General features: G+C 42.5%; 1 protein-coding gene and 1 long non-coding RNA gene across 5 annotated transcripts in view; one reads left to right on the top strand and one right to left on the bottom strand.

Annotated features, from left to right (window-relative positions):
- Positions 1-22,614, bottom strand: part of SLC39A11 (solute carrier family 39 member 11) — a 400,550-nt gene that overhangs the window by 274,760 nt on the left and 103,176 nt on the right. The gene's annotated exons all lie outside the window — the stretch shown is intronic.
- LOC146008930 (uncharacterized) overlaps positions 3,268-22,614 on the top strand; it is a 187,241-nt gene continuing 167,894 nt past the window's right edge. Inside the window, exon 1 of the long non-coding RNA XR_014444586.1 lies at positions 3,268-3,365. This is a non-coding gene — a long non-coding RNA (uncharacterized LOC146008930). The remainder of the gene's footprint in view (positions 3,366-22,614) is intronic.

The following is a 22,614-nucleotide window of genomic DNA, read 5'->3' as shown; positions in this document are numbered from 1 at the left end:
TACTGTACACACAAAAAAGGTACAAACTACATTAAACCAAGTGACAGAAAACAATAGCAATGAAAACATGAAAGATGAACACTCTATAAAAATTAGAAGCAAGTATTAGCATCTCCATAGTAAAAGAAATGAAAATAATAATAATAAATATATATATCATATTCTTTTATGTCTAGCTAAGTGCTGTACTTAATGCTTCTCCACACTTTGCTCCCCCCCCCCCCCCCGCAAGCCAAAGCAACTGTTAATCTACTGCAGTGGTTCTCAACCTGGGGTACTCTGCAGACCAGTTGGGGGTACTTGGAAATAATATTGGTAATGGCGGAAGAAAAAGTCTCCCAATGGCAAAAGAAGTCTACCATTGACATGGAAACAAGCCACATTGTGTCATTTCCAGTTCCATCGGCAGCGTCATCAGCGTCTCCTCGTGCTTTTGCCCAACCAGCAATTAACTGAGAGCTACCTGTGAACATCTGCCCCGCACTGACATGGGTGGAAGAAGCATTAATCCTACAGGCGTTAACGGGAACTCTAGAGACAATACACAGCCAGCGGCCAGACAAAGACGGACCTGATTCCTGACCATATACTAGTCCACAGCTACTCCTTAATATTAGGACACGCATACTGCTGACTTCCACTCATAAGTACTGTGGAAATTTCAAATTGAGAGGAGGGGTACTTATAAATGAAAAACCTAATCAAGGGGTACGGGAGAGAAAAAAGGTTGGGAACCACTGATCTACTGTATCTATGCATTTACCTGCATTCATGCACAACAACAGATCCTGAGGCAACTGCAGTGAAAGAAGCTTGATTGTGAACAATTAGCCTAAATGGAAAGCTAAGAACCAAGGTTTTCTACTTAGGCTCACACTCATAGGCCGATACATCATGGGAGTGTCGGCAGGTATGTATCAGGGATATGTCTGATCGACGTCTTTCACAGAAATATTGTGCTGGCCGTGCCAGCACGGCCGACCACAGGAACACTTGCTGCAGAGGTCGCCAGTGACTGATATCACAACTTGGCTATAGGGTTACCACCTCATCCCTTTAATTCCGGACACATATTAATTACACAGGTTCTGTGGCAGTTTAAAACCAGGTGAAATGGAGTCTTGAAGTCAGCCAGCCACAGAACCTGTGTAATTAATATGTGTCTGGAATTAAAGGGATGAGGTGGTAACCCTCCTTGGCTAGTACATGTAAATATCCGCTCAGTTACGATGCCAGGAATGACCCATCAGCCCGATGATGGCTAAGTGTGTAAACACTTACCAATCATGATATAGGTAGGGTGGTCATCAGGATGGCCAATCTGTCAACCTTTACTATCCTATCATTCACACCGATCCTTGGACTGGGATATTGCCGCATTGCTGACGTGTTGACCCAGGTCAAGGTGCCGGGTGTGAAAGCAACAAAGCATATAACCTGGTAGACCGACCAGGCAATTCAACCCGGCTTATAAGAAGGGTTAAATCCTGGTTGCCCTCTGTATAATTGCGAATGCTAAAGTGTCGAAGCTGGGTCTCTCTTGGCTTAGGGATGTGAAAGGGATACTAATGTGTACCCAGCATAACGCTTTATAGCACCCCAGATATTCCCAATAGTGAATGGTGAGATAACGTGAAAGTGACACCTTGATGGATTACTATAAAAATAGTCATATAGACTACTCTCTTGGATCTACCATCCCCTTCCCACAAAAGAAAAACAAACACACACAGGACAAGTATTCCAAGTTATCAAAACAGTTTCAGGTGCTTTTTGGGGGAAGGGTAAATGTTTCTAACTGGTATTTGCTTTTCTACCACACTCCAAGGACATTTCAGTGGTTGCCATGGATACATCCAGATTTTGATGCTGCTATAGGAGCAGAAGAGTGTCGGGCATCATTGCAGTGAGACTAGGAGAACTTCAAATCTTAAGTATTTCACACATCTAAACAGGCAGATTGACACCTAAATATCACCATGCAAGGCCTGAAGGTTTTACAGTGTGAGGGAAACCATTCTTCTGGGCTTCCAGTACAGCAAGGTCACACGACTTGTATCCAACACATCACAAGTTTAACCATTAACATCCCCAAAAATGTAAGCAAAATATTTATAACATTGAGGATACTTCCAGTTCTAATTACATTCTAACATAAAGTGAGTTGTAATAGGTGTGATACCACTGGCACAGTAGCCGACTTATGTTCAGAAAGGCTGTGTATACTTTACACTTTAAAAGCTATTAAAATAGTGAGTAGTCAAAGGTTTTTCTATATTGTGTGGGATGTGCACTGACTGCGGCACACAGCTATATACATAGGTAGTACAGTCTATTGCGCATCCCTGCACTTCACCCCACTCACGGCTGAGCAACAGTACATTGGGTGAGATGTACTAAGCCTTGAAAAGTGATAAAATGGAGAGTGATAAACCATCAATCAGCTCCCACCTGTCATTTAAAAAAAAAGCCTGTGACATGGCAGTTAGGAGCTGATTGGTTGGTGGTTTATCACTGTTCAAGCTTAGTACACATGGCCCAGTAAGAGAATTATACACATTATTACATTACAGCAGATATACCGGTAGTTCTTATACGCATTGAATACATTCTTTTATTGAATGCAAATGACATGGTTGTACGCTTGATTTTTATGCTTGCAAGCAATGAGTATAGCTGAAAAGGACATGCATAGTACTACAATTAGAAGCGATATTCAAATGCTGTGCTTTTGTCCAAATAGCGTATTACACATTAGATAATAAAATATTTTACTGCTCTAGACCAACCCAATGTCCTTTGCACTCTAAATTGAGCTATTAAAAGTTGGATAAATAAAATAGGCTGGTGAACAGACCATAAGATGCATGCAGGCTGTGAAGTGGAGGAGACAGGTTAATGGTAGGAAGCTGTGACTGCTTTATGTTGTCCGCCAAGGCAACTGATTAGCGGCTATCAGGACAGAACTCCAACCACACAACTTCTGTCAGTTGCCAACTGTTCCTGCAATCTGTCTCAAGCTTTACCACAACAGATCATTTCTTCAGAGCAGCAAATTTCACTTTAATTAGTTAAGACATTGAAATTAACCCACAGAATGCCGCAGAGGCCAAAACGGTACATCGTCACCTGCGGCAGCAAATAGATTAAGGAAGTTAATTGAACAAATAACTTAGAAATCTGCGAGAAATCACAAAGCCGCAGGGATGCAGGGAGGAGGAGGTGGTAAAACACACAGACAGAGACAAATGCGAAGCTGCCCAGCGTCTCTTTACATCCCTACAAGGGAACAAGTGACAGGGCTCTTTCTCCATTGATCGCTCATGTTAAGATGATGAATTGCACAGCTTCTTTTAAGCAGAAAGGTAAATCACAGGGGATAAGTACGTAAGCGTAAACTGTTGTTCCTTGGTATCAACAACAAGGGAGATGTCGGTATAAAAGGTAATGGACAAATGAAAAACAAAAGGTGACGTAAACATTTTCTTTTTCCTACGTTTATAAGGACAATTATTTGGAGTGTATTTGAAGCAATGTGACACGGTACTGGGGAATTCCTAACGTGTAGCTCCATTTACTTGGATAGTAAGGAAGATGCTCATAGGCGTTTTCATTTCAATTTAATTTGTAGGCATTGGTCAGTGGTAGGATCCTTGGTATCATGTTACTGTCACTTTTCTCATTATGACAGTGCAGCATTAAAACAGGTAGGGGTTTATTTACTAAGATGGGAGTTCTACTGAAGATAGGATTTTGCTTTGGGCAACCAATCAGATCTTATTATCTTTTAGACGGTACTAAATAAATAAGACAATTGTGATTAGTTGCCCATAGCAACACCTCATCTTCAATATAAATCCCATAGTCAATAAACCCCATCATATTTGCATAATGTTTTATGGATTTAACATATACCTATAAGAAAATGAATAAATGACAAGTTAAAAGAGGCCTGCCACACTGATCCTACATAAAGTGGGAGGTACTTTATAAAGACAGATATTACTTCCTTTACATCCAATCACTTTCCTCCGACATCACCTGCATGTTACGCACTGTGTGTTCTGAGCTATAGTACATTAAGTACAAGAGGCCGACAGTTCCTGTAAATGTCTTGGGGAGATGGTAATAATGTTATTAAGGATTTGTTATTATGGTGCTAAGATTATTTGGGGATGGTATATGGAAAGTGGTTACTGTTATATGGTGACTGGTATGTGTGGTAGATGATTCTGCTGCAGTGGGGATTTGACTTGCATCACTACAGGCCACCTCAAAGTTAAGCCTATGTTTGTGCGCCACCAGCTACAGTATATTGTTACGCAGCAGCAGCATCTGCCTAGTCAGGGTAGCAAGTACTTTACAGGAATGTTAAGGGCGTTTCCAGCAGGATTAGTAGCAAATAATCACTTTTTGCAGCGGCGACAGAACACATTTTTAAAATGCACCTGGTCCTGACTCCTGCATCAGCCAATAAATATCCGCAGCGCTGCCGGTGCCCCACACAATCACTGCAGGGTGGCCTGAGACCTGATCTTCCTTCCCTGCGTCACCCTTACAGACATCGGGCACTGAATCTCCGCAGAGTCCCTGCTTCTCCTGCTATGTGAATCAGTGAGGGAGACAGCATCTACTACCCACTTCACAAACAGGGGTCTTTCCCCTGGCCTCACAGCCGCACCTCTGCTCTCCGGTGCACCATGCACTGAGCCCCCATTGCCTCTTGCTGCTGGACGAGCCCGGGTTCCAGCGTGCAACCCCTGGCAAACCACATGTTATCCCTGGCAAAGGGCATGTTTCCCCTGACAAAGGGCATGCAGCCTGTAGCAATGAGCATGTCGTTAAGCGGCACTTATGTGACATAATATGTACTAAGCATTACAGCGTGTGATATTATACGTAATGGGCATTACAGTGTGGCTTAATGTGTAATGGGCATGCCAGTGTTTTGTAGAATCTGTAATGGGCATTACGGTGTGCGGCATAACGTGTAATGGGCATTATGGCATGTTGAATAACATGTAATGGGTGTGTGACATGTGTAATAGGCACTTTGTTGTAAAAAAAAAATATTTTTACAGGCGCGCACTACCTCTATGCTTAGTTTGTCTGGCTCCTACACTTTCATCCTGGCTCCCAGATTTTCAAAAAAATGTGTCAAGCCCTGCTCTAATGTACTTGTCTTCTTGCTCAGTTGGGGCCTCCCACTTCTCTTTCTACTCTGGTTAGAACTTTGGCAATTTCTCACATGGAATAGCCTTCACTTCGAAGAACAAGAATAGATTGTAGAGTTTCACATGAAAGTTCACTTTTTCTGGCCATTTTGAGAGTATAATCAAACCCACAAATGTGATGCTTCAGATACTCAACTAGGTCAAAGGACGGCCATTTTCATAGCTTCTCTAATGAGCAAACCCATTTCATAGCTGTGCTAAAATAATTGCACAAAGGTTTTCAAGGGTTTTCTAATCATCCATTAGTCTAACGTGATTAGCAAACACAATGTACCATTAGAACACTGGAGAGATGGTTGTTAGAAATGGGCCTCTATACACCTATGTTATTAACCCTTTAAATAGCATATGTTTGCAGCTAGTAGTCATTTACCACATTAACAATGTATAAAGTGTATTTTTGATTAATTTAAAGTTATCTTGATTGGGAAAAAAAACAGTGCTTTTCTTTAAAAAATGAGGGAATATCTAGGTGACCCCAAACTTTTGAAAGGGAGTGCATATCTCACTATTAATATTCTCTCAATTAACATCTACAAAATATATGCATTTTAAAACATATTTCAGCAGGTGCATTTTTCTTTCCACTGTTTCATTAAGCTCTTGTTTGTGACTTTTGTACAACCCATGTTTTATCTGGCACGGGCAGGTAAATGCAGTACATTACCCATGACTGATCAGTTTCAGAGTCACTAGTCATGCTTGGCATAGATATGCTCTCCAGTCTAATTATTGCCGGGAAGTAATGCGCATATAAAATAGTTTCCCATATGAAAAAAAAAAATCCCAGATCAAAGCGGTCAATCAAATTACAGGTTGAGTATCCCTTATCCAAATATCAGTTATCCAAATTATTCCGAACACTATACATTCCAGAAAGTGAAAAGAAAAAAAAAACTACTGGGGACATTCGTAACAGCACTACTGATGACATGGCATGTAACTGGCACTATATATGTGCAAGACAATGATTGCTTGGCATTCAAATTCAGTACCTGAAACAAACTTTGTTTCATGTTTTGAGACCTTGTTTTATGCACAGATAAAATATATTTGTGTTGTTGTGTTTATACAACATAAATGCAAGATACTTCAAAATACATAATTGAAATATAAAAATATTCTGAAATATGGAATAATCCGATATCCAAAATTCAATTTTCTATAAATTTAGGCAGCTATAAAGAGAGACAGCTGCCGCGATGACTCGCATCCATAAGATCATTGGATCGTCCCCAAAGAGGCTATCTACATGTCATTGACTTACAAAGTACCTATTCTTTCATTACAGTATATTTTTTTTTATATTTAATTCTAAAAATAGAAGCCTTAAATATATACGTATAAGATGTTTAAATACTATAAAGTAATTTCAAATAAGTAAATTATTATGAATAATCTATATTGTAAATCTATGGCAGACCAAATGCATTTCATCACATGACCATAAATAAAAAGACACTTGCCCCTATATACAGAAAGACCAGGACAGACACACACCACACACGTTCTGCCCGTGTCTGCAGAAAGCAATGGGAAGTGTTAATCCATCCTCCTGGGTCTAAAAACTTGTCAAAAAGAGTTCACACCGACCATTCTACTATGAAGGCCTGCCACCTTTCAAGCCTGGTTAAATATCAACACATTTCACTATAACCCTTAAATATTTCATACACCAGTAGAGCCTTTAGCAAGTGTCAACAGTGTGGAAGTCAGGAGCTGTAATTATCAGTGCTTATTGACTGGTAACAACATGCTGATGGTCCTTAATAGAGGTTAGTCTGACATTTTGGAAATGTGCGATGCAAATGTGATAAATCCTGCTGTCACCCAATTAATTCCAACCATTTTGTTGGTTCTCATCTACCATTAACAAATGCCTAGCTTGCATAACTGTATTCATTTATGTAGGTTGACAAAATGGCTGCAACTTGCCTGTTGTAGCTGAGTGCCAGGCAGCAAGCAATTTGGAAGAGGCAATAATAATACACAGCAGGGGAGACCATAAATATAACCTGTCAACCCTTTTAACAAAGAATTCTTCATCACAACAAAAATGTTATGTTGTCAACACTAATAATAGCAATAGTAATAAACAAGAATGGGTATATGGCTGACAGCTTGCAAATCTAATCACGTACTGCAATAATGCACGGCACTGCATTATTCGCCCTTCTCTACAAGCACCAGATGTATAATCAGATTCCTGCTAACACCACTAAACTAAAAGGTTTTTAGTGTGAAAAGATCAAATATGAAGTTGCTCGATTTTTATTATAGACCTGTCCAAAATTCAAGCTAAAAGCTGTGTACATAATCACATACTGTATTCATTACAAGGGTCACACAATTGACTGCCTTAAAAACAAGGTCTGTATGTCTACATATTACTGTATGTGTACCCAAGACGGCACTGCTTTTCATCATTGAAAATGTGCATTCCTGGTGGCGACAGCAGATTATTGGAAACAAAATGGAGCGCTTTCAATAAATTCAACCATAGGCTACTTGGGTTTGGGGACAGTTTAATAGAATGTGTCATGAAGTCACAACTGTGATGGACAGGTTGACTTGTGTAGCCATTAGGTTGTATAAAAGAGGGGTAAGATTTATTGTCGAATAAACACCTTGTTTGCGGAGGGATTTACCTTTGTCCGGTGAGTGGCTATGCTTCTAAAAGTGTGCCGCTATGAGCACAAATAGATACATTTCATTAGGTATGGTCTTTCTTTCAGCTTCTTGCTTTATGGCTTTTTTTCTATTTTTATAACCTCTTTGCTGACATTCCTTCCTGCTTCCTTTGCCATTTAATCTTTTCCAGCTTCTCTTCTTACTTCTTCCATCCATGCTCCTCCTTTTCTTGTCACCTCTTGCATCTTTGCTCCTCCTCTTCTTGTCACCTCTTGCATCTATGCCCTCCTCTTTTTACATCTATGCTCCTCCTCTTCTTGTTACCTCTTCCATCTATGCTCTTCCTCTTCTTGTTACCTCTTCCATCTATGCTCTTCCTCTTCTTGTTACATCTTGCATCTATGCTCTTCTCTCTCCTCCCTAGTGGGCTCTGCCCAGCCTGTTCCCTCCACTCATTCCACTTAATTTTTAGTAAATAAATGCCCCTAGTTCAGCTTGACCTGATCAGGTTACAAAACGGTGCCCTTTTTGCCTGTCCACCCTGTTGGCGCTGGCTATTTTACCAGAGTTGCACAGCCTGCTAATGTTTCTGTACATACCTTGTCCACACTTGCAGTTGCTTCCATAGGTGGCTGTTCCTTCATGGCTCTAGTGACTGTCCAGTTCCAGGTACCAACACCCTCTGCCTATTTTCCCCACCAGCAGAGGAAGATATGCCTACATTTCTTCAAAAACCTAATTCAATGGCAATCCATCAATACTTCATAATAGTCCATGCTCAACTTGTGCCTGTCATCCGTTTAAACATCACCCCCGCCCCACACACACACATACACTCCCCAGATTTCTACCTCTCCCAACACTATTTGCCGCCAATTACTCTCCGTCCATGGCAAGTTCCCAAAAAAGCGGGCAATAATACTGAAAAGTAATATATGAAGGCTGCCAGAGGCCATAGGAAATGTATTAATGGCTTTTAATACAGGTATGTGTATATTTTAGTGTTTTCAGCAAATTAAGCCACTAAATGAACTGAAGGTACAGTAAAAAGGTCTATCCGGTGGTTAGGTCATCGTAAGCTGCTCTAGTTTTGTTTTTTTAAATTACACATAATTGCAAATTCAAAATCTCAGATCTAATCTATACATCACCCTACATAACTGTCACACATCAGTTACACATAGGGAAGCCAATCCCGGGGCATTTTTTCAATCCCGGGATTCGGGATTGAAAAATGCTCAATCCCGGGATCCCGGGATTGGCTTTCCCAATAAAAAGACTGCCCCAAAATTACTCACATTTTGAGGGGTTGCTGGGTGGGGGACGGGTCGTCAATGCTGCTGGGTGCGGGCTGGCGTGTTGGCTGGGTGGGCGGATGCGCTGGCTGGTTGGGTAGGCGCGCGCTGGCTGGCTGGCTGGGCGGGCGAGCGGGTGGACGCGTTGGCTGTCTGGGTGGGTGCGCTGGCTGGGCGGTACGGCATTACAATGCCGGGCGCGACCTCTTCCTGCGCAGCGTGACCTCTGATCTCACGCTGAGAGGTCACGCTGCGCAGTGCTGCCGGGAGAAGTCGGGCAGCGTCTGAGCAATGCTCAGACGCTGCCCGGCATTAGACTGCGCGCATGCGCAGTCTAATCCCGAAATCCCGGGATTGGAAACTCCAATCTCGGGATTGAAATCCCGGCGTTTTGGGGGCCAAATCCCGGGATCCCGCCGATCCCGATCCCGGGATTGGCCACCCTAGTTACACATTATTCAGTTTAGTGTAGAGAATCATCTAAAAAATAACATGGCTGTAGTGGCCATATTTGACAATTTAAAAACCATCTAAGTGCCTTATCATTCAAAAGGTGGATGGCGTGTGTACACAGGATTATGTACCAAGTTCTGGATTCAATTTTTTAACTTAAAAAAGGGATTTTTTTTCTACTTTGCACCTACCCAGCAGGGGTAACTTCCATCGAGATTTGATTTAAATGAACAGCAAAAAACTTTGCAGCTCAAAATTTTTGATCCACATTAATGGAATCCATGGGCTAATAAAAGTGGGACCTACAGTAGATCTCACTCCTTTGCCTCTCCATTTTTATTTTAGCCAGACAACTCCCCTTCCATTATAGCTCTTTCCTCCCATTCCTTGTACCTCCAGGCAGTGCAGAAGTCCTTCTCGGGATGACATTCCCCATTCAGAATGCTATTCTTTTGCAGACTGCTATTTGGGTGAGTCCGGTGACTATGAATGTCCTGTTATCTTTACAATTTTTAATTCCATATATGTAAAACACAAGGCTGCTAAATGGTGGGATTACAACAAAGAACTTCATAAGTAGGGTTCCATGGGGAAGATGTAGGAATAGTCATTATGTATGGGGGGGGAAGTAGTATCAGCACCATTATGTGTACTATGTTTGTTTCTACCCATGTATGAAGGAGAAGTGTGATTAGTGACAGGGATGCTATGACCTGTGTCATTATTGGCGCCGCTAGCTAAAAGATACCAGTGCTGACTGTTCTGACACCTGCCGCTATCGATGTCTATAGTATCAGGTGTCTCCACACCAGGGACAGTGCAGCACAGAACAGGCTGTGGCAGGTGCCTGCTCTGTGCCGCATGTGCACTCTGATGAGAGTAGCACATGCCCAGAGAAGCTGGCAGAGGACAGAGACATGCTCTAAGTTGATGCTATAGGTGCGCTAAGAGGGATCACCACAGGTGGAAAGTATTCACTTAATACATACATTGAATATATCTTGTCAATGGGGCTACCTGCTTTGCCTCATATATATCCACACCCATGTCATTTGTGCAGGAGAATCTGTTGATCTTCATCCAATCAGGTCTTCCCCTATTTGTGAATCAGTATTGGAGAGTCGGCTATGACTGAATCGATTATATAATGATGCTGACTTTCTTGCATGGTTCTAAAGATTGCTATAGGATTTCCATAGTGCAAGAGTCTTTTGTGGCTTTCCGACATCATTTTAGTGTGGCAAACAGAAAAAAAACGTGGGGTGCTTGGGTGAACAAGAAAAGTTTACAATTTATTAAAATCAAACAGACAGCACAACATTACACACAATTAATCTATATAAAAACACAGAGGGGGAAATTTACTAAAGGAAATTTGTAAAAAATAGGTGTATTTGTATCCAGAAATACACTTATTTTTTTACATTTAACCCCTTCCCGACATTTGACGTATATATACGTCATGGCCGGGATGTACTTCCCGACACATGACGTATATATACGTCATGACTTCAAAGTGCCACTGCGTCTCGAGACGCAGTGACAGAGGGACGATGTCTGCTGTCCCTGACAGCAGACATGTCCCTGCATGCCCAGGGGGGGCTGCGATGCCGCCACCCAGTCGGCGATCGCTGTGATTGGCTGTTCAGTGTGAACAGCCATTCACAGCGTTTTCCTGTGTTACCGGCGAATCAGACGCTCGGTAACACAGGTGTCAATCACCGCCGGGCGTCAGGGGGCATGAGGGGGTCATCGGTGACGACGACACCTCACCCCACCTGCCCCCAAGGCTTGATTGGTCCGTGGGACCCACGGACCAATCACAGCCAAGGCGCGTGATTTAAACTAACGGTGACTGCGCTGCAGACGCCATTCCGGTCTGGAATTGCGTGCAGAGCGGTCACCGTGCCAATCTGTCGTTATACATACCTGATCCTTGCCTGAAACTTACCTGATCACCGCTGGTAGCGTGCTGCCAGCAGCTGGATACTTCCTGGATCTTGTGACTTCTGTGTGTGCTGCTGCAGCAGTGTCATAGAGTCACAGATCGTGAGAGATAGGGACAGATAGGGACAGAGAGTGACAGAGAGTGACAGAGAGTGACAGAGAGTGACAGAGAGTGACAGAGAGTGACAGAGAGTGACAGAGAGTGACAGAGAGTGCTAGAGAGTGCTATATTTTGTGTCTGCTGCACCCCCTTTTGTGCTGATCCCTATATCTGAGGTGATCAGCAACTTTTTGGGGGTGCAGAGTTTTTTTTTATATATATATATATACCTGTCAGTTGCAGCAAAGGTTGTGCTGCCTGTGCAACTGACTGCTGCCCCCCCTTTTGTGCTGATTGTGCTGATTAATTAACTGATCAGCAACTTTTTGGGGGTCCAGGTTTTTTTTTTTTATATATATACCTGTCAGTTGCACCAAAGGTTGTGCTGCGTGTGCAACTGACTGCTGCCCCCCCTGCTGCCCCCCCCCCCCCTTTTGTGCTGGTCAGTTTTAATTAATTAATCAGCAACTTTTTGGGGGTCCAGGTTTTTTTTTTTATATATATACCCTGTCAGGTTGTGTGTCTGCTGCCCCTCACTGCTAATCAGTGGTGCATCACTGCATCACTGATCTGCAGTTTTTTTTTTTTTGGGAGAGTGCAGTGGGGTTTTGTTTTTACACCCACGTTGCTTGTGTGGGTGTCCTGTGGCCGCTGAGCGCTGATCAGTGACGTACAATCACTGAACAGCATTTTTGGCACAGGGTTGATATCATTTTTTTTTCTGCAGTTTTTTTAAATTGTTTTTTTTTTTGGAGAGTGCTGTGGAAATTTTTTTTTAAATTGTTTTTACACCAACGTTGCTTTTGTGGGTGTCCTGTGGCCGCTGATCAGTGACGTACAATCACTGAACAGCATTTTTGGCACAGGTTGATATCATTTTTTTTCTGCAGTTTTTTTTAAATTGTTTTTTTTTTGTTTTTACACCCACGTTGTTTTTGTGGGTGTCCTGTTGCCTTTGAGCGCTGTTCAGTGACGGACGTTACTGACCAACATCTGTGCTCAATTTTTGGCGCAGGACCTTTTTTTTTTTTTTTTTTAACCCCTTCAATTTTTTTTTTTTTTATTGGGATCAAATTCCTGTATAAAGTATTTTTTTTTTTCTGCACTACATACACACTACACACTACATACCCCCCGTGTTGAAATAAAGTTTGTACCCCCCCTACACTATACACGTGTTGAAACATTACACTTACAGAAACACAAAAATAAAAATGGCATCCTAAATGTCATCCCAGTCATCCAGAAGAATGTATTCAGCGGAGGAGGCATATGCCATCTTGCCTCTGACTGACTCTGACACAGCCAGTGATGCAAGTGGGGAATTTGAAGGATTCGCCTTAAGCTCCTCTTCCTCCTCTGCTGATGAGGGACCCCCTCAAAGACGCCCCCGTAGAGCAGCTAAGACCCCCCCCCCCAAATGATTGATCCCGTATGGACCCCACCACCAGACAATTTTGAGCCCCAGGTTCCTGAGTTTTTGGCCATCCCAGGAATCCAATTTGATTCAGCAGGTCTCAGAGAAATTGACTTTTTCAAATTATTTTTCTCTGATGATTTTATAAATTTAATGGTGGACCAAACTAATTTATATGCCCAGCAGTTTATTTATTTATTTATTTATTTGCAGTTTCTTATATAGCGCAGCAGATTCCGTTGCGCTTTACAATAGTAAACAGTGATAAAACAAACTGGGTAACAACAGACAGACATGGAGGTAGGAGGGCCCTGCTGCAAGCAGTTTATTGCTCAAAACCCCACGTCATCATTTGCTAGGTGGACCCCTGTAGATGCAGTAGAGATGATGACGTTTTGGGGTCTGGAGTTACATATGGGCATAGTAAAAAAGCCAGAAATTAGGCAATATTGGAGAACAGATGTTCTGTACAGCACCCCATTTTACCGTATGGCCATGACTCGGGCTCGTTTTGAGATAATCCTTAAATTTTTACATTACACCGATAATACACTGTGCCCACCCAGAGATGATCCCACCTTTGACCGGCTATTCAAAGTCAGGCCGGTCATTGATCATTTCAGTGCCAAATTTGCAGAGATGTACATCCCTGAAAAATTTGTTTGTATTGACGAGTCCCTTATACATTTTAAAGGAAGGGTTAAATTCCGCCAGTACCTTCCCAGTAAGAGGGCAAGGTATGGCATAAAAATGTATAAGCTGTGTGAAAGCACCTCAGGGTACACCCACAGGTTTAGGGTATATGAAGGGAAGGATTCAAGAATTGAACCGCCAGAATGCCCCCCCTCCCTCGTAGGTGTTAGTGGAAAAATTGTCTGGGATTTAGTGCACCCCTTCCTGGATAAAGGTTATCACCTCTATGTGGATAACTTTTACACTAGCATCCCCCTGTTTAAGGCCCTTGGTTCAAGAGGTACAGCAGCTTGCGGTACTGTGCGTAAGAACCAAAGAGGCCTCCCAAAAACGCACATTGCCCAAGTAATGAGAAGGGGTGAAAGCAGGGGAATATGCACCGAAAATATGTTGTTGGTCAAATATAAGGACAAGAGGGATGTCCTTATACTGACAACAATTCATGGAGACAGTACCACCTCCATCCCTGTACGAGGTACCAGTACCCACACCTCAAAACCTAATTGTATCCTAGATTACAATAGGTACATGGGCGGAGTGGATCTTTCAGATCAGGTACTGAAGCCGTACAGTGCCCTGCGGAAAACAAAAATCTGGTACAAGAAGCTGGCCGTGTATATCATCCAGATGGCACTGTATAACGCTTACGTGCTATTCCGTTCTACCAGCCAGAGGGGGACATTTATGCACTTTCAAGAGGAAGTCATAAAGGGCCTAATATTTGGGAACCAGCAGGCAGAGGGCCCCAGTACTTCTAGTACTGGCCCCCGTATTGTACCAGGGCAGCATTTTCCTAACGAAATCCCCTCCACTGCAAGAAAGGGCAGGACACAAAAAAGGTGCTAAGTTTGCTATAAAAAGGGAATAAGAAAGGAAACTATTTTCCACTGTGAAACTTGCCCCGAAAAACCCGGCCTATGTATAAAGGAGTGTTTTAAAATATACCACACATCTATGGATTATTAGGTTCATCATTTCACCGTGCTTCGGGGGTCTTGCTAATGCCACATAGCACCCACCATTCATTCCACCAGAATCTGAGCTGCAAAATCCAAAAATCACTCCTTCCCTTCTGAGTCCTGCCATGCACCCAACTGGTATTTTTTGGTCACATATGAGGCATTGCCATACTCGGGAGAAATTGGGGCACAGATTTTGGGGTGCTTTTTCTCCTTCATACCTTCTGAAAATGAAAAATTTTGAGCCAGAACTGCATTTTTGTGTAAAAAAAATGTAATTTTTCATTTTCACTGCCCAGTTGTATCAAAATTGGTGAAACCCCTGGGGGGTTGAAATGTACACTAAACCCCTAGATGAATTCCCTGAGGGGTGTAGTTTGCAAAATGGGGTCACTTGTGGGGGGGTTCCACTGTATTGGTGCTTTGGGGGTCTTGCTAATGCGACATAGCACCCACCAATATTCCACCAGAATCTGTGTTGCAAAATCCAAATATCACTCCTTCCCTTCTGAGTCCTGCCACTTTTTGGTCACACATGAGGCATTGCCGTACTCGGGAGAAATTGGGGCACAGATTTTGGGGTGCTTTTTCTCCTTCATACCTTCTGAAAATGAAAAATTTTGAGCCAGAACTGCATTTTTGTGTAAAAAAAATGTAATTTTTCATTTTCACTGCCCAGTTGTATCAAAATTGGTGAAACCCTTGGGGGTTTGAAATGTACACTATACCCCTAGATGAATTCCCTGAGGGGTGTAGTTTGCAAAATGGGGTCACTTGTGGGGGGGTTCCACTGTATTGGTGCTTTGGGGGTCTTGCTAATGCGACATAGCACCCACCAACATTCCACCAGAATCTGTGCTGCAAAATCCAAATATCACTCCTTCCCTTCTGAGTCCTGCCACTTTTTGGTCACACATGAGGCATTGCCGTACTCGGGAGAAATTGGGGCACAGATTTTGGGGTGCTTTTTCTCCTTCATACCTTCTGAAAATGAAAAATTTTGAGCCAGAACTGCATTTTTGTGTAAAAAAATGTAATTTTTCATTTTCACTGCCCAGTTGTATCAAAATTGGTGAAACCCCTGGGGGTTTGAAATGTACACTATACCCCTAGATGAATTCCCTGAGGGGTGTAGTTTGCAAAATGGGGTCACTTGTGGGGGGGTTCCACTGTATTGGTGTTTTGGGGGTCTTGCTAATGCGACATAGCACCCACCAACATTCCACCAGAATCTGTGCTGCAAAATCCAAAAATCACTCCTTCCCTTCTGAGTCCTGCCATGCACCCAAATGGTATTTTTTGGTCACATGTTGCCGTACTCGGGAGAAATTGGGGCACAGATTTTGGGGTGCTTTTTCTCCTTCATTCCTTGTGAAAAGGAAAAATTTTGAGCCAGAACTGCATTTTTGTGTAAAAAATGTAATTTTTCATTTGCACAGCCCAGTTGTATCAAAATTGGTGAAACCCCTGGGGGTTTAAAATGTACACTATACCCCTAGATGAATTCCCTGAGGGGTGTAGTTTGCAAAATGGGGTCACTTGTGGGGGGGTTCCACTGTATTGGTGCTTGGGGGGTCTTGCTAATGCGACATAGCACCCACCAACATTCCACCAGAATCTGAGCTGCAAAATCCAAAAATCACTCCTTCCCTTCTGAGTCCTGCCATGCACCCAAATGGTATTTTTTGGTCACATGTGAGACATTGCCGTACTCGGGAGAAATTGGGGCACAGATTTTGGGGTGCTTTTTCTCCTTCATTCCTTGTGAAAAGGAAAAATTTTGAGCCAGAACTGCATTTTTGTGTAAAAAATGTAATTTTTCATTTGCACAGCCCAGTTGTATCAAAATTGGTGAAACCCCTGGGGGTTTGAAATGTACACTATACCCCTAGATGAATTCCCTGAGGGGTGTAGTTTGCAAAATGGGGTCACTTGTGGGGGGGTTCCACTGTATTGGTGCTTGGGGGGTCTTGCTAATGCGACATAGCACCCACCAACATTCCACCAGAATCTGAGCTGCAAAATCCAAAAATCACTCCTTCCCTTCTGAGTCCTGCCATGCACCCAAATGGTATTTTTTGGTCACATGTGAGACATTGCCGTACTCGGGAGAAATTGGGGCACAGATTTTGGGGTGCTTTTTCTCCTTCATTCCTTGTGAAAATGAAAAATTTTGAGCCAGAACTGCATTTTTGTGTAAAAAATGTAATTTTTCATTTGCACAGCCCAGTTGTATCAAAATTGGTGAAACCCCTGGGGGTTTGAAATGTACACTATACCCCTAGATGAATTCCCTGAGGGGTGTAGTTTGCAAAATGGGGTCACTTGTGGGGGGGTTCCACTGTATTGGTGCTTGGGGGGTCTTGCTAATGCGACATAGCACCCACCAACATTCCACCAGAATCTGAGCTGCAAAATCCAAAAATCACTCCTTCCCTTCTGAGTCCTGCCATGCACCCAAATGGTATTTTTTGGTCACATGTGAGGCATTGCCGTACTCGGGAGAAATTGGGGCACAGATTTTGGGGTGCTTTTTCTCCTTCATACCTTCTGAAAATGAAAAATTTTGAGCCAGAACTGCATTTTTGTGTAAAAAAATTAAATTTTTCATTTTCACTGCCCAGTTGTATCAAAATTGGTGAAACCCCTGGGGGTTTGAAATAAACACTATACCCCTAGATGAATTCCCTGAGGGGTGTAGTTTGCAAAATGGGGTCACTTGTGGGGGGGTTCCACTGTATTGGTGCTTGGGGGGTCTTGCTAATGCGACATAGCACCCACCAACATTCCACCAGAATCTGAGCTGCAAAATCCAAAAATCACTCCTTCCCTTCTGAGTCCTGCCATGCACCCAAATGGTATTTTTTGGTCACATGTGAGGCATTGCCGTACTCGGGAGAAATTGGGGCACAGATTTTGGGGTGCTTTGTCTCCTTCATTCCTCGTGAAAATGAAAAATTTTGAGCCAGAACTGCATTTTTGTGTAAAAAATTAAATTTTTCATTTTCACTGCCCAGTTGTACCACAATTGGTGAAACCCCTGGGGGTTTGAAATGTACACTATACCCCTAGATGAATTCCCTGAGGGGTGTAGTTTGCAAAATGGGGTCACTTGTGGGGGGGTTCCTAAATTTTAGCATCTTATGGTGCCTAGAAACCTACATGGTGCCTAAAAAATAATCTCATAAAAAGGAGGCTCCAAAATCAAGTAGGTGCTCCTTCTATTATGAAGCCTGTGGTTTGGTCAACGTGCACACTAGGGCCACATATAGGATATTTATGAAAACAAAAGAATTGGGGGAATCAATTTTTAGTCACATTTCTCTAGTAAAATCTACTGTGTTCCTTAGAAAAATGTATTAAAATTGCAAATCTGCAAAAAAAATGAAATTTTGAAATTTCACCTACACTTTGTTTTAATTCCTGTGAAACACCTAAAGGGTTAACAAACTTCCAAAATGCTGTTTTGAATACTGTGAGGGGTGCAGTTTTTGAAATGGCATCATTTATGGGGGTGTCTCACATACAAGTCCCTCAAAGTCACATCAGAACTGAACTGGTCCCTAAAAAAATCAGTGTTTGAAATTTTCTTGAAAATTTGAGAATTTGCTATTCATATTGTAAGCCTCCTAGTGTCCAAAAAAATTAAAAGGAAGTTGAAATAATGATGGAAACATAAAGTAGACATATGGTCTATGTTAGTTATTAACTACTTTGAGTGGCATGATTATTTGTCTCACAAGCAGAAAATTTAACATTTTGCAAATTGCTAAATTTTCCATTTTTTTACGACATTTTGGTATTTTTCACAAAAAAACACAGACTGTATCGACCCAAATTTACCACTAATTTGAAGTACAATGTGTCACGAGAAAACAATCTCAAAATCACTGTGATAAGTAAAAGCAAAAAAAAGTTATCCCCACTTAAGTGATACGTCAGATTTGAAAAAAAGGGCTCTGTCAGGAAGGCAAAAACTGGCTGTGTCAGGAAGGGGTTAATATCCCGAAAATACGGCAATTCATATTCGTATTGATAGCACATCAATGTAAAAAATAAGTGTATTTCTGGATACAAATACACCTATTTTTTTTACAAATTCCCTTTAGTGTATTTTCCCCAGAGTGTCAATGGGACACTGATAATAACCACTGGATATTTGCACATATGAAATAAACCTTTTCCCCTATATGATGAACAGGAGTATGAAATGGGTTAATACCAGTCCAATTGCTCGAGACTTAGGGGGGAATTTACTAAAGGAAATTTGTAAAAAAATAGGTGTATTTGTATTCAGAAATACACTTATTTTTGACATTTACTATCCCGAAAATATGGCAATTCGTATTCGTATTGATGTGCTACAAATTTCCTTTAGTAAATTCCCCCCTGTATGTCCAGTTTCCTTTTTAAGGACCAAATACTTCACAAGGATGGAATGGCTAGTGTGCACACTTCATAAACTGCAGCAATGGCGCCTTGCTTTTTAAATAGAATGTATCAGTCACTGATCGGGAACAGGACTTCTGTTTCAAGGGTAAAAGAAACAGTGTCCGTCCTGTCAGGGCGGTCACCCAAGCGTCCCACGTTTTTTTCTGTTTGTTTCTGTGTTTTTAGAGGCTGGCAATCCTCTTACGCGGTGGCTGCAGGGTGACAAGATACACCACTTTGGTCTCTAGCTCCACAGACTTCCTTTGGTATTCTACCATTTTAGTGTGCTAGGTACTTCCTGGAGGTAGGGTGTGCTAATGTAACTGCCAACGTTGGTTTGGGTTGTACATACACTGTTACTCTAGCTGTGGCAAATAGTCCATTTTGGAGCACCAGGATGTAGATGTATTATACCTGCATATTATGTGTGGCTATAATGCTACTGGCTTCATCCCTTTACCGAGGCAAAGCAACAAGCCACACCAATAAGATATATTAACATCTTGTCTGCTGAAGCAGGGAAGTGAAAACTCCCACCTCCAGCAATCCCTGCTACACCGCAATCTAGCGCTGATTGCTCTGACCGTGACAATAGATCTGGATGCTTTGGACTATTTTAAAGTGGCTTTGTTCTGCATCACCATTTTCTTATCCTGGTAACCACTTAATGAATTCAAAAAAGGGTGTGCATCAATGGGCCATCTTTTCAAGAATGTAATATGTTGTGACACAGTGGTTCTGTGTAAGATCCATTGCTCCAAAATGGATCAATTATTGTCGAAATTTACCTGATGGTCCTTGCCTCTGCTTTTGTGCCCATCTTGGGGAACACGGGGATAGCTTCCCCTGGATGGTGTTCCTCTCATTTGGGAGTTGAATGCTGCCGATTACAGCACACACCCCTTTCTAGGTCAGGGGAACCACTTCAGCTACAGAAGCTGTCTGCACTATGACACTCATTCAGACTTTGGGCTGTATAAGTCTAATGGCCTGTATTCGGTCATTAAGTCGACAATGCACCAGCACTACCATTGAAGGTCGACATGGCTTAGGTTGACACATGACATGAGTTGACATTGCTAAGGTCAACAGGGTTGCAAAGTCGACAGTCAAAAGGTCAACATGAGTTTTTCTCTTTTTGTTAACCAACATGGACAGTATTTCATGCCCTACCATTCACTACGACGTGGTGGGTTGTGGTACACTTTGACGGTGTCCATGTCAACTAAGTGGTGGGTTGTGGTACACTTTGACGGTGTCCATGTCAACTAAGTCGGCATTCGGCTGAGATGCTTCAGGTAACCCAGGACTTTGGTTGCTCATCATCATCGTATGAGAGCACAAAGGGGTTTATCTTTTTACTTTTAAAAAAGGAAGACAAAAAAAAATCAGTTTGTTCTTGTGGTTTAATGTTTTCTGCTGGTGTTATTTTGTGGGCTGCTGCCTCAGCACATCTTTGGTTTGTGGAGCATACTTATTTATTGGGTTTAGCATCTCTGCAAGGCTCATCAGACCTCCTACTGGGCCATAATTCCATAACGAATAGGGCTTGCATTGCAATAGCTCTGCTCATTTGATTCATTATGTTGCTGCTAGTTGGGGGCCCACAAATGGTGGTGGTGCATTAAGTAGAAAAATATTTGGGAACTAATAAGAACATATAGACCTTATTCTGGCCAATTAAGACTATAGTGTATTGCTGTCGGCCATTGTTCCAGTTTCCCCAACAGGGGTGTCATCATGGATAGGCTATCTGGTGAAAAACTTATTTACTACGGCTGGGAGGTTTGGAAATTAGTTACGCAATTATTTATTAATTTGTTATTGGTTTGTTTCGGCATGACAACTTCCATTTGTATGACATTCGTGTGAATAAGGCAGTTGTTTCCATCCATGTATCTGGTCCATGTTGGTCATTTCATCGTTGTACTAAAGGTAAAGTATATTGCTCAGGATAGGACCTAAACATGTACTGGAGAAACATGCTGCTTGCTCAATTAACCGTTTGGAGTCCAAATTTTGTTTTGCAAATCAAACAGTCTGGTTTAAAGTAATTGTAATTTCTTTTTTAAATGTGGCTCACCATTGCATCCGCTACTAGCGCTAGGGCTGTTGAGCCTGACTAAATGTTGGACTTGAAAGGGTTAAGCTTTCTTTGCCCTCACCCAAAGATTCCAAGAGTATTCAACTATTAAAATAGAATAGAATAGAATCAACTTTATTGGCCATGTGTGCTTGCGCACACTAGGAATTTTTTGTGGATTACAGTGCAGCATCAAGCAGGGATGAAAAGGGGGGGGAGGGAGACATTACATATATTACATAAAGACATTACAAGCATTTAATTTCTAGCTACGACTATGGTGGTCAGGTCGCCAAGTAGGGACACGTTGTTTGGCTGTTGATATTGGGATTGCATTCGCTTTGATTGGATTGTTCAGGTGATGGACGGCTAACGGAAAGAAGCTTCTTGCTGATCTGGACGTTTTGACGGGGATGGACCTGAACCGTCTTCTGGATGGTAGGATGTCGAACAGGTTGTAACCAGGATGCAGCTTGTCGTTTGCGATCTTCTCAGCACGTTTCCTTACCCTGGATGAGAACAGATCCCTTATCGGGGGGAGGTCGGTCCCTATGATCCTTTCCGCAGTTTTCACTACCCTCTGCAGTTTTTGTTTGTCGTGCTCGCTTGCGCCACCGTACCAGATTGTGATCGAGGAACATAAGACAGACTCCACGATGGCGGTGTAGAATACGCACAGCAGCTCCTGTGGGATGTTGAATTTCCTGAGTTGCCTCAGGAAGAACAGGCGCTGTTGGGACTTTTTGATGTTTGTGGTTATGTTTAATCCCCATCTTAGGTCACTGGACATGGTTGTCCCTAGGAATTTGAAGGAATCAACCCGCGACACCACTGCGTTGGCTATTGTTAGCGGGGCTAGTGCATTTGTTTTTTTCCTGTAGTCGACCACCATCTCAACTGTTTTGGTGGGGTTTAGATTGAGGTTGTTGCTGCTGCACCACTGTGTCAGCTTCTCCACTGCATGCCTGTACGCGGTCTCGTCACCATCCTTGATTAGGCCAATGATAGTGGTGTCATCTGCGAATTTGATGATTTTCACTGACTGCTCAGCTGAGGTGCAGTCATTCGTGTAGAGAGAGAAGAGCAGAGGGGAGAGGACGCATCCTTGGGGGGCTCCAGTACTGATTGTTCGTGTGCTGGACGAGAAGGCGCCGGCTTTGACCACCTGTTCCCTTGCTGTTAGAAAGTCCACTATCCATGAGCATGTTGATCCTGGGACTCCTAAGGAGAGGAGTTTTGGCTGCAGGATGCCGGGAACGATAGTATTAAATGCTGAGCTGAAGTCCACGAATAGGACTCTTGCATAGGTGCCTTGGTGGTCGAGGTGTTGTAAAATATGGTGCAGCCCGAGGTTGACCGCATCCTCTACAC

This window comes from Crinia signifera, chromosome 6 (genome assembly GCF_055691185.1).
Source record: "Crinia signifera chromosome 6, ASM5569118v1, whole genome shotgun sequence".
Taxonomy (NCBI): domain Eukaryota; kingdom Metazoa; phylum Chordata; class Amphibia; order Anura; family Myobatrachidae; genus Crinia; species Crinia signifera.
Note: the sequence above shows the minus strand (reverse complement) of the source record. Positions and strands in the feature narration are given on the sequence as shown.